A 13,495-nucleotide genomic window follows, 5' to 3' on the forward strand; every position below is an offset into this window, starting at 1 on the left:
ACAGTAAAGTCTCTTTTTACACGATTTCATTTTACACGGTTTTTCTTTACAACGATTTTCCAAATAACATGTTTTGCCTTTCTCCTAGAAAGGTATAGCAATCACTGGAAAAACCGAAGGTATAAAAGTGGTCCCAATGGCCGAATGTCATATACCACTCGACTTCTTTCGACGAACTGAGCATTTTCTGTATGTATGTATGTATGTGTGTATGTGTGTATGTGTGTGTGTGTGTGTGTGTGTGTGTGTGTGTGTGTGTGTGTGTATGTATGTGCAACTTTTTTTTCTCACTCACTTTTCTCAGAGATGGCTGGACCGATTTTCATAAAATTAATTGCAAATGAAAGGCCTATTTGCGCCATAGGTTGCTATTGAATTTCATTGTAATCGGATTTTTAGTTTAGAGGTTATGTATCAAATTGTAAAAATCACGAAACATCAATATCTCAGAAACCACACAACCGATTTCAATAAAACTGGTTTCAAATGATTGGGCTGTCCTCAGAACCCTTAACTTTTAAATTTCTTTATGATTGAACATATGGTTCAAAAGTTATGTAAAGAAAAGTTATCCTGAGGTTGTTTAAACTCACTCATTTTTTTCAGTGATGGCTGAACCGATTTTCACAAAATTAGTGTCAAATGAAAGGTCTAGTTGCCCCATAGGTTGCTATTGATTTTCATTGCAATCGGATTGTAACTTTGTCCGTTGTTCATAAAAACGTGAAATCACATAATGAAAGTAAACATAATGACTTTCTCCTAACGATCACTGGCTAATCAAAAGGTAGAAAAATGATTGAAATGGCCGAATGTCATATACTACTCAACTCAGTTCGACGAATCGAGCATTTTCTGCATATATGCATGTATAGGTGTATATGTTTGTGTGTGGGTGTGTACGTGTATATGTGCACTTTTCTTTCGCACTCATTTTTCTCAGAGATGGTCTGACCGATTCTTTCTATCTTGGTGTCAAATGAAGGGTCTATTTGCCGCTTAGGTTGCTATTGAATTGCATTGTAATCAAACTTTTAGTTTTGGCGCTGCGTCAGAATGTGAAAAACGCTCTTATATCTTAGAAGCTATGAACATAGTTGAATTTGAATAAATGGGCTTTCAAACCCTTAAACAATGAATTTCATAATGTTTAAACATGTGGTTTGAAAGTTATAGAAAGAAACTAAACCCGCAAACTGTTTAAAACTATAGCTACGATCAAAATATGTGGCCTCAACATCATTTAAATTTAATATTGTACTATTTCAATGTTGCGGCCTTGCTCAGGATTTAAGTTGGAATTAAAAGTCATTTCTATCATTTCACTTTTTGCCTTTCTCCTAGAAAGGTATAGCAATCACTGCAAAAACTAAAGGTATAAAAGTGCTCAAAAGGGCCGAATGTCGTATACCACTCGACTCAGTTCGACGAGCTGAGCATTTTTTGCATGTGTGTGTGTGTAACGCTCTCCCAATCTCACTCGATTTCAATGAAATCAATTGCAAATGAAAGATCTAGTTGCCCTATAAGACCCTATTGAATTTTGTTGTAATCTGATTTCTAGTTTAGAGGTTATGTATCAAAATGTAAAAATCACGAAACATCAATATCTCAGAAACTACACAACCGATTTTAACAAAATTGGTTTCAAATGAACGGTCTACCTAAAAACCCCCAACTTTTGAACTTTATGAAGATTGAACATATGGTTCAGAAATTACAGAAAGAAACGTGTTCTGGAGACTGTTTAATCTCACTCATGTTTCTCAGAGATGACCGGACCAATTTTCATAAAGTCAGTGTCATATTAAAAAGTCTTGTTGCCCCATAAGACCCTAATGATTTTTTTTGCGAACGGATCATTACTTTTCCTGTTATGTTTAAAAACGTGAAATCCAGCTATGAAAAGAAACATATTCTGATGACTACTTGGGCTCACTCACTTTTCTCAGAGATGGTTGACACGATTTCCACAGAATTAGTATCAAACGAAAGGTCTAGCTGCCTTATAACACCCTGTTGAATTTTGCTGTAATCGGAATGTAACTTCGTCTGTAATGTATCGAAATGTGAAAATCACTAAACTTCATTATCTTAGAAACTACACAACAGATTAGAACAATATTGATATCGAATGAACGGGATAGTTAAGGGTTAACTGATGAATTATGACTGAACACTTGGTTTCAAAGTTTGGCTCCCCCATACGTTCCCTTTTCATTTGATTGTAATCAAACTTAAGCAACCGTTATGTTTTAATTTGTAAAACAACGAAAATCTATTATCTCAAGTATTACACGACTTATTTGAACATAACTAGTGTCATACGAACGAGTCATCTCTCAAACTTATAAATAACAAACTTAATAAAAATTTTATATACTGTTCAAAAGTTTTTTTTTTCTTCTTCTATAGTTTATTTGACACGGCACAAATACAATTCAATGTTTAACGGCGCCAATTATATCTGGTAGCTTACTTTCTAAAGTATCATAAAAACTAAAAGCAAATTTTTTATCCTCGCTGCCGACTACGAGCTGAAACTAAATCTAACTTAAAGCTAGAATATTTTGCATTAAAAGCACAGGTTTGCTGTTTGATGGTTTTCATTGCCATAGGTAAGCAGCATATTAAATTTGTTCCGCTGCTGGGCCAAGATATTACGGACTGGCATATTGGGTTGTTTCCATCGGGCCTTGAGAGTATCGTGCGGGTCTGATTGCTGTTTCCGGATCCGGGGTCTTAACGTGTTCTTGTCGTTTGGTTGGATGTAGGCGGAAGGGGATAGGACTAAACTGGGGCGTGGATGGATTTCAGGAAAACGTATATAAGCTATTAATCTAGACCTGGCGTCACGGTGTACAGGGCATGACCAAACAACGTGCTCTATGTCGTGATAACCTTCACCACAGGCACAGATACCACTCTCGCCGAGCCCAACACGACGGAGATGCGCGTCAAATCTATAGTGATTGGACATAAGCCGGGACATCACGCAAATGAAATCCCGACCTACATCCAACCCCTTGAACCACGGGTTCGTCGACACCTTGGGGATTATGGAATGTAACCACCTTCCCAGTTCGCCCTTGGTCCAAGAATTTTGCCAACTGATGATCGTATTCTGACGTACAAATGCGAAAAATTCATTAAAGGCAATTGGTCTTTCATAAATATCACCGTTTGTTGCGCCCACCTTAGCCAAAGAGTCCGCTTTCTCATTACCCGGTATCGAGCAATGAGAAGGGACTCACGCTAAGGTAATCTGAGTAGATTTTTCGGATAAAGCACTCAGATGTTCCCGTTTTTTCCCCAGGAAATACGGAGAGTGCTTAACATCTTTCATCGATCGGAGAGCCTCAATGGAACTGAGACTGTCCGTAAAGATGAAATAATGGTCCGTGGGCATTTTTTCGATAATCCCTAGGGTGTACTGAATTGCAGCTAATTCTGCGACGTAAACAGAAGCAGGATTATCGAGCTTATGGGAGACGGTTAAATTGTTATTGAAGATACCGAAGCCAGTGGACCCATCAAGAAGTGATCCGTCAGTGTAGTACATATTGTCGCAGTTGATGTTTCGATATTTATTGGAAAAAATTTTAGGGATCTGCTGCACGCGTAAATGATCCGGGATTCCACGAGTTTCTTCTATCATGGATGTATCGAAAAACACAGTAGAATCAGAAGTATTTGATAAGTCGACACGATTTGGAATATTCGAAGAAGGGTTAATATTTTGGGACATGTGATTGAAATACAATGTCATAAAACGGGTTTGAGAATTAAGTTCGATTAACCTTTCAAAATTTTCAATCACGGGACGGTTCAAGACCTCACATTTGATTAGAATACGAGAAGACAGGCTCCAGAAGCGGGTTTTCAATGGTAGTACTCCAGCTAAGATCTCCAAACTCATCGTATGGGTCGATTGCATGCAACCCAAGGCGATACGCAAACAACGATATTGTATTCGCTCCAGTTTGATCAAATGTGTGTTTGCTGCGGAGCGGAAGCAGAAACACCCGTACTCAATGACAGACAATATCGTTGTTTGGTAAAGCCTTATAAGGTCTCCTGGGTGGGCTCCCCACCATTGTCCGGTTATTGTACGAAGAAAATTCACTCTTTGTTGGCATTTTTTCATCAGATACCTCACGTGACAACCCCAGGTGCTTTTAGAGTCGAACCAGACACCAAGATATTTGTGTACCAAAACCTGAGAAATCGTTTTACCCATTAATTGTGTTTGAAGCTGAGCAGGTTCGTGCTTCCTAGAAAAAACTACTATCTCAGTCTTCTCCGGAGAGAATTCGATACCCAGCTGTAAAGCCCAAGCAGACAAATTGTCCAAGGTATCTTGCAATGGTCCTTGCAAATCGGCAGCTTTGGCTCCTGTAACAGAGATTACACTGTCGTCTGCAAGTTGTCTTATCGTGCATGAATTTGCCAGACATTCGTCGATGTCATTTACATAAAAGTTGTAAAGAAGGGGGCTTAAACATGAGCCCTGGGGAAGACCCATGTAGCTAATGCGAAAAGTTGCCAAATCGCCGTGCGTAAAATGCATGTACTTTTCGGACAACAAATTGTGCAAAAAATTGTTCAAAATTGGAGAAAATCCTTGTCGGTGAAGTTTACCCGAAAGAATGTCAATAGAAACGGAATCAAAAGCCCCCTTAATGTCCAAGAACGCAGACGCCATTTGTTCTTTGCGAGCATACGCCAGCTGAATATCTGTTGAAAGCAACGCAAGACAATCATTCGTCCCTTTGGCACGGCGGAAGCCAAATTGAGTATCTGATAGTAGACCATTTGATTCGACCCAATGGTCTAAACGACGGAGTATCATTTTTTCCATCAATTTCCGGATACAGGATAGCATTGCAATCGGCCTATAAGAGTTGTGATCAGAAGCTGGTTTCCCTGATTTTTGGATGGCGATCACCTTCACTTGCCTCCAATCCTGCGGTACAATGTTTTGCTCCAGGAACTTATTGAACAAGTTCAACAAGCGCCTCTTGGCATTGCCGGGTAGATTCTTCAACAGGTTGAATTTGATTCTATCTAACCCAGGCGCGTTATTGTTACAGGACAGGAGGGCAACTGAAAATTCTGCCATCGTAAAAGGTGATTCTATCGCGTCGTGGCCCGGAGACGCATCGCGAACAATGTTTTGCTCAGGAACAGAGTCCGGACATACTTTCCTGGCAAAATCAAATATCCACCGACTTGAAGACTCCTCGCTTTCGTTGACCGTTACGCGATTCCGCATTCTTCGGGCTGTGTTCCAAAGAGTGCTCATCGATGTCTCCCTCGACGTCTCGTTCACGAACCGACGCCAATATCCGCGTTTCTTTGCTTTAGCCAAACTTTTAAGCTTGGTATTAAGCTCCGAATACCGTAAATAGTCGCCAGGTATACCTCCCTTCTGGTAGGCCTTAAACGCGTCGGATCTTTGCGTGTAGACATCGGAGCACTCTTGGTCCCACCACGGAGTGGGAGGCCGTTCTTTGATCGTTACGCCGGGATATTTCTTCGTTTGGGCTTGCAACGCGGCGTCGAGAATCAAGCCCGCGAGGAGGTTGTATTCTTCAAGTGGTGGATGATGTTGTATCGAGTCGACCGGTTTTGAAATCATTTCCTCGTATAACTTCCAATCGACATTCCGTGTGAGGTCATACGGAATGTCAATTGGTCGCATGCGAGTCGACCCGTTATTAATTGAAATAAGAATAGGCAAATGGTCGCTACCGTGAGGATCAAGGATTACCTTCCATGTGCAATCCAACCGTAGCGACGTCGAACATAAGGATAGATCCAAAGCGCTTTGGCGCGCTGGAGGTTTCGGGATACGTGTCATTTCACCGTTGTTTAAAATAGTCATGTCGAAGTCATCGCAAAGGTTATAGATTAAAGAGGAGCGGTTATCATTGTATGGGGAACCCCATGAGAGTTGAAGTCTCCCAAAATCAAACGTGGCGAGGGAAGAAGTTCTATTAAATCAAAGAGCAGCCGTTGTCCAACCTGTGCTCTGGGAGGAATATATATTGAGGCAATACAAAGCTCTTTACCTTGTATTGTCATTTGACATGCGACAACTTCGATGCCTGGAATCGAGGGGAGGTTAATACGATAGAAAGAATAGCACTTTTTAATCCCTAAAAGTACTCCTCCATATGGGGTGTCTCGATCAAGGCGAATAATATTAAAATCATGGAAGTTGAGATCAATATTTGAAGTGAGCCAAGTTTCACAAAGGGAAAATGCATCGCATTTGTTTTTATTTTTCAAAACTTTGAACGAATCAATTTTTGGTAAAATACTTCTACAATTCCACTGTAAGACAGAGATAGAATCCTTCATATACGCAGTTGAATTAGGCATCGAAGGATACAATCGCTGCAAGGAGGGGCCATTGGGCAGTCAACTGCTTCAAAAATGATCTAACTGTTGGGAGGAATGCTGTAAGAAAAATTTTAATTGGATCGGGTATATTGAAATTTTCAAAAATCCAGTCCACAATGTCAGAAAATTTCACTAATCCAGAGTTTGTTTCATCAACTGGATGTGCAAAAGGAACAACTGGGGTTTTAGATGTTCCTGGCAGTGCTGGGAACTCCTTCTGGGACTTTAAATTTGCAAGCCCAGGAGGAGTTTGCTTCGGTTTTTCCGCAGCACTGTTTGGTTTGTTCGTACTTTTCATTACACTTTGGGAAATCTTAGGACCTTTACGGGGAAGTTTAGGAGAAGAAACATTTTTCCTCTTCCTAGACTCCCCAGGATTGGCATAAGATGTTCCCGCTGATGAATCGTCAGAATCGGTTTCATCGGAGGGCAACAGATCAAGGGGGTTCGATGTTATGGTAGAAGTGGTCACGGTCTTCTTAAGAATCTCAGCGTAAGAACGCTTTGAACGCTCCTTAAGTGACCGCTTGATTTTATCTCTGCGCTGCATGTACACCGGGCATGTGGAGAGCTCATGCTGGTTTTCCCCACAGTGAATACATTTTTCAGCATTAACACTGCAAGAATCTTCCGCATGAGTCTCCCCACACTTGCTACATCGTGCCTTATTGCAGCAGTAGGCGGCTGTGTGGCCTAACTGCTTGCAATTGGTGCAATTCATAACATGGGGTACATACAATCGCACAGGCAGACGAACCCGGTCGATCGAGACGTGGCTAGGGAGTGCAGATCCGGCAAACGTAACGCGAAACGAGTCTGACGGAGTGTAAACTTTTTTACCGCCGACGAGAGACATGGACCGCAATTGCTTACAATCCAAAATCTTCGCCTGTGTTTCGGTATTTTTGAAGCAACCGGTTGCGCTTTTTAGGATACACTCGACAGACAGACTCGAATCGGTTATGACACCGTCGATCTCCACGTCTCGTGCGGGTATGTAAACGCGATACTCGCGTGTGAAGAGCTCAGAGCAAGCGATAGCATTGGCCTGTGCCAGATCACTGACCACGACACGGAGCTTGTTATGTCGGACCTTGGAAATTTCGGTCACGGCCTTGTACCCCTTCGTCAGGTCTTTTGAAATTTGCAGTATGTTTAATCGCTTTGAATTCACTCCTGCCTTTGGACGAAAATAAACAGTATAGCTGCCCTGTTGAGATCCGTCCGGGTAAAGCCTGGGGCGAGGGGGAACTGAAGAATGAACAGGGGAGGGGGTAACAGAAGGGTCAGGGTCAGGGGGGTTCGGGGATGGTGGCACGGGAGGCGAGGGATCTATATCCATCGCGCTAAATGTAGCGCACTAGCGAACTAGCGCCGACAAGAACACGTACCTCTTTACTTCTTCCTTCCAGCAGTGGTTGTCCGATCGTTCGAAGCTGCACCCAAAGCAGCCAGCAGCACCAGTACAGCAGCACCAATACAGCCACCAGCAGTGAGCCGGGTGTGAGATCACTCAGCACAGCGACACGGACTCGACTGTCAACTGATGGCCTTGAATAATACACTCTTTTGTTTGGCTATTCGTACACACGGACCGGATTGTAATAGAACGACCACTTTGCACGTCCGTTTCTGTCGAGTGTTCGACGCGGAATGTTCAAAAGTTTTGTAAAGAAAAGAAATTCAAAGACTATTCAACACTATAGCTGCTTTGATCAACATATATGGCCTCAACATGATTTAAATGTGGTATCGTACTATTTGAACGTTCCCGGTATCGCTCGTGATTAAATTGTTCGAAATTAAGAGTCATTTCTTATATTTCGCTATTTCAGAAGCACTTACATTACGTCAAATTTCATATTTTATACTTTAATTACAACATCAATATTTTTGAACCCAAAGAGTGAATATACCTTTTTGGATTTAAGCATTCATGTAAACCTATTTTTACAAATAATAAGTTTGAATGAGAAAGGCTGAGTCTGACCGCTAGGTGGATTAATTTAGGTTTTTATGTCGTTTTTTCGAATGACGCGGTTTTTTAACATGATTTTTTGCACGATTTCTGGTCCTCGCGTAAAACAGTTACAGTAAGTAACAAGGTAACAGACTATAGTGGGGTGTTTTTTACACAGTTAGATTTTTACACGTTTTTTGCACGATTTTCGTTACGTTACGTTTTTCCAAATAACGCGTTACGTCGCCATCGTGTAAAGAAGACTTTACTGTAATGCAAATAATAGCAAAGATGACTAGAACAAGATACCTGACTTCCAGATTTTTTAATACATTTTGCCCACGACACCTTTGCAACGGTTAATGCTGCCATCTGATGACTTAAATTCGCATAAAACTATAAAGGTTATTAGAGAACCCGATTTATCGTGCATAGTCCGCCAGATGAAAATGAAAACTGCATGGCAACACCATATAAGGATTTCGAAAATTAGATGGCCGCACCATGCAAGAATATTGAAAATAAGACGGCAGGGCCATACAAGGATATGAAAAAAATCCTTCACCTGTCGCCACCTTGCCGTTATCATCAAATTACCAGTATACGAACTAGTTCATTTGGTCGGAGTTAAAAATCAGGACAACTTTTTTATCCGGCACAAATTTGATCTAAGCTATTTTTATTTTTTGAAATATCAATAAATAAAACACGTAATCTGAGATTTGCATTTCACCATACGCCAAAACCCTCATTTATTTATTTGACGTTTTTTATCGTATTTCTCGGACGATTCAATTCTGCAACTTTGATTCATCACGCGTTATGTAAAAAAAATGTAGCACACGTAAACTGTTTAAAATTATATTTAACAGTTGTCTCGTCAAGATTCAACCAAAGAAAAAAATCGTTCGAAATGAGTCCGTTTCTTTCCGGAGTCAAAATAAAAGTGCTAAGCAATCTTCAACATTTCTGAATATCCGGCATTCAAAAAAATCAGGACGAATGCTAAAATATGAAAAATAAATCAGGACGCTTCAAACGGGTCTCAAAATCAGGACATGTCCTGCTAAATCAGGACGGATGGTATCCCTAGCTGCATACTACAAGAGTCAGGTATTTTGTACTAGTCATCTTTGATAATAGGCTGTCAACGATATTGATAACATCAACGATATTTGACTGAACGAAAAATCTCGATGACTCCAAGTGATTACAATGCCTTCTTTATCAACAATTATGGGTGTAAAGCCACCTGAAAATCAGTATCGTATAGAGCCCCGATCAGAAAGAAAAAACAAAAATGTAACATAAGCTAATAAGCATAAATTATAACAGAAAAGATTCTACTAGTATCACACACATATCAAAATTTGTTACTAATATATCAGCTTTCTAACAAAATAAGATAGTATATAGAACAATATAATAACAAACATTGTTAGAAACAACAGGTTTTGATAAAAACGAAAAATTAGTTAGACTTGTTTCGGTACTACTTAATTTCAGGTTTTGTTATTATAACTACTCATCTAGATTCAGTTTTGTTATCAAAATTATATGGAAAAATACAAAATTGTATCAAAATATGTTATTTATATCTCGCGTTGATATAATTTTGTAATTTTTTAGTTATGCTCATCTGATCGGGGCGCAAGTTTCGTGTGGACATTAAAGCTAGCTGCGTAAACCGTAAGAGGTCATGTCCGAGGTTGCTATCCGTCTTTTTTCTTTACCAAGGTACATGCATTCATCGACTGCTTCAAATATATCCCGATCTATCACAATATCTTTTGAAGTACCAACACTCGACGAACTTCCACGCACCACTAGCCACCATTTTTTTGGCAGAGTTGATGATAAGTTTAATTCTCGCAGCTTTCCTTTTAAAAGATGCGAACCTCTCTTCTACTGCTCTGCGATTAATACCACTAACGTTTTTCCTTGCTCAAGTGGCCGTCGTACAGTACAGACGCGTTTTCAAGTCGCTCTTGCATATACCCCACGTATAGGCGTTTTTGAAATTGTAATCTAGCAAAGCTGAATGTAAGTGGTTTAAATTTTCAAACAAGCTTCGAAGACCACTTTTATGGAAGTGAGGTTTCTATAGTAAGAAAAACCATGCAATATGCGTTGGTGTGCAACATTGTAATTATTTCATTATTACTCTTATGGTTTCAGTGTGTGCTAACTGTCAGGAAATCTCACCGAAGGAAGCCGATATGCGATTACTGCTGTATCAACAGGAACAACTTATGGTCGCGATCTGCCCACAAAATGACACCGAGCACGGGATTACCACCGACCAAAAAAAATGAGCTGCTTGGGATTTGTTTGGAAGCATTGAACATCAATTCAACATAAACGAAACGTCCAGTCAGCCAGTCCGTGAAATCATGTGACTCACTTTCATTTCATCTCAACTTTTAACGGCATCAAACAATCAAATGTAATTATGTCACATTACTTTACATGTTTTTTTAGACGACACGGGCTATCAAACTTTCAAGGTTCCTTTTATGAAAAACAAAAACCATTCGTGCAATTTTTGTCCAGGTAAAATTTGTTTTGTGGGACTGTTGTCAGACTTCAAACAAATTCGTCAGGTTTGTGTTTCTCTGCCACATAAGATACTGCATAACTACCCACCTAGTTGAAAATTGGCATGGAGTTATTGATATTGACCGATTTTTCTGCAATAAAAGTGTTGGAAACCAGACCGATCCAATTGTAGATAACGGACTTCAATAGGCTTCAGGCTATAGAAAAATCAAGATGCAACAGAAATTAACAACATACAAAATATAAAAACGCTGCTCAAATGAGGATGAAAACTAATAGCACAACAACAATTGGTAAAATAATTGATCTTATTGGTATTGTTCCTTTCGTTTCTGCGGTGTATTCGACACCAAATCCCGAGGCAAAATTCTGAAATCTGTAGCGAAAATTATATAAGACCATCTAATGAATTTTACTAAACTAAATTCAATTATTCTTTTTTCCTTTGTTTTAGTAATCTTTGCTTCGATTGTTGATTTTTTGGCATGTGTCATCGACTTACATAATAAACAAGAAAAAAAAAGTTTTTTTTTGTCAAAAAGCTCGTCCGCGTACAAATTTGTTATGTTTCAGAAACCGGTGAAAAATTTATGAAGAAATATTGATTCGGAATACGACCGTTACGACGTGAAGGAAATATTTGGTAAGTAAAATAGAACAAAATCCTTATTTTTTTATTTCGGTGTCCGATGGAGAGCTATGGCAGATATTTTGAAATGTTTAAACGGCCAGATATTTTGAAACCTGTTTACCTTGCGACGAATCCTCGATAAATTTCGAGAATTCAACTTGCAGACGCACCATCTGTTCATAGACTTCAGAGCAGCGTACGATTCAGTTAAGAGAAATGAGTTATGGCAGATAATGCTCGAACATGGCTTCCCAACAAAGCTGATTAGGCTGATACGTGCCACCCTTGAAGATTCTACATCAAGCGTCAGAATAGCCGGTGAGATATCGGACTCTTTCGTGACGTTAAATGGTTTGAAGCAGGGTGACAGGCTGTCGAACTTATTGTTCAACATCGCATTGGAAGGTGCTATACGGAGGGCTGGTGTGCAGAGAAATGGCACCATCATTACGAAGTCGCACATGCTTCTAGGTTTTGCGGATGATATCGACATTATTAATATTAATCGTAGAGCAGTGAAAGAGGTCTCTGGACCTCTCAGGAGGGAAGCTGCGAGATTAGGGCTTGTCAAAAACTCTGCCAAAACGAAATACATGGTGGCTGGCAGAGTGCGTGGTAGTTCGTCGGAGGTTGGTGCTGCGGTGGTGCTAGATGGGGAAACATTTGAAGTAGTCGACGAATTTATTTACCTGGAAACATTAGTGACATGTGACAACGAGGTTAGCCGTGAGATTAAGAGGCGGATAGCAGCCGCAAACAGGGCCTTTTACGGATTACGTAACCAGCTAAGGTCCCGCAGTCTGCAAATCCGTACTAAACTTGCACTCTATAAAACACCGATTCTTCCGGTGGCTCTCTACGGCCATGAATCATGGACGCTGAAAGAGGCTGATGGTGTTTTTGAGCGCAGGATTTTGCGTTTAATCCTCAGCGGCAAACTAGAAAATAGTGTTTGGCGCAGACGCATGAACCATGAAGTGTACCAGGCATACAATTCAACGGATATAGTCAAGCGGATAAAACACGGCAGGCTTCAGTGGGCTGGGCTTGTAGCGAGAATGCCGGATGAGCGTCAAGCGAAGGCTATATTTAGCAGGAATCCCGATAGAGGTCGTCAACTTCGGGGTAGACCCCACACGCGTTGGATGTGTGCTGTCGACGAGAATGCACGCGAAATAGGTGTTAGGGGCGATTGGAGGATAGCAGCCCAAGACCGAGGGACATGGCGACGTATTCTGGATTCGGCACTGGATCGATAATCGGTCTGTCGCCTTAAAAGTAAAAAATAAAGTGAGTATGATAATTCCCGACATTTGCTGAATCTGTTCGAAAAAGAAGAAAAACACAGACATATTAGCTCTTCACGGAAACAGAGAGGGTTCCAGAGGGGTGGTACCTTCAACAAAATTTAGAGCAACTATTCCCCTTGAATAATATTAAAAATTTTCCCAAATAAACCGCGGCAGTGCTGATAACGACCATTTTCCAAAAAGTGCCTTTTCGGATTTTTACGGGTTGATGTTATCTTGCGCAGAAACATTAAAAACATTGAAATTCACAGAGAAGGTGGTATGTTTTAATCTCGTTTTTCTCGAAATGCTAAAAATATCACCTGGTTCGGTTTGACTTAGCACCGACCAGTTGATTTTCATCTTTGTTAGGGCCCTAATCTTATGCAGAAAGAAACAAAACTAGCACAAACAATTCACACGCGAACACCCAGCAACTTTCGTTCAGATAGATAACAAAAATGGTATGATGGCGCTTAGAATTTTCATAATATAAATGTTAACAACATTAAAAAAGAACAGTGGTTGCCTATTTTTCCGGAAACGAACCTGAACACGGATTACGCATCTTTGTATGAAAATTGCCCACATTGTTGTTTGTGTATAACGCTTGAACGTAACCCTTTCCCGCTCATGGTGACTCTAGAG

The sequence above is a fragment of the Wyeomyia smithii genome, chromosome 3 (assembly GCF_029784165.1).
Source record: "Wyeomyia smithii strain HCP4-BCI-WySm-NY-G18 chromosome 3, ASM2978416v1, whole genome shotgun sequence".
Taxonomy (NCBI): Eukaryota; Metazoa; Arthropoda; class Insecta; order Diptera; family Culicidae; genus Wyeomyia; species Wyeomyia smithii.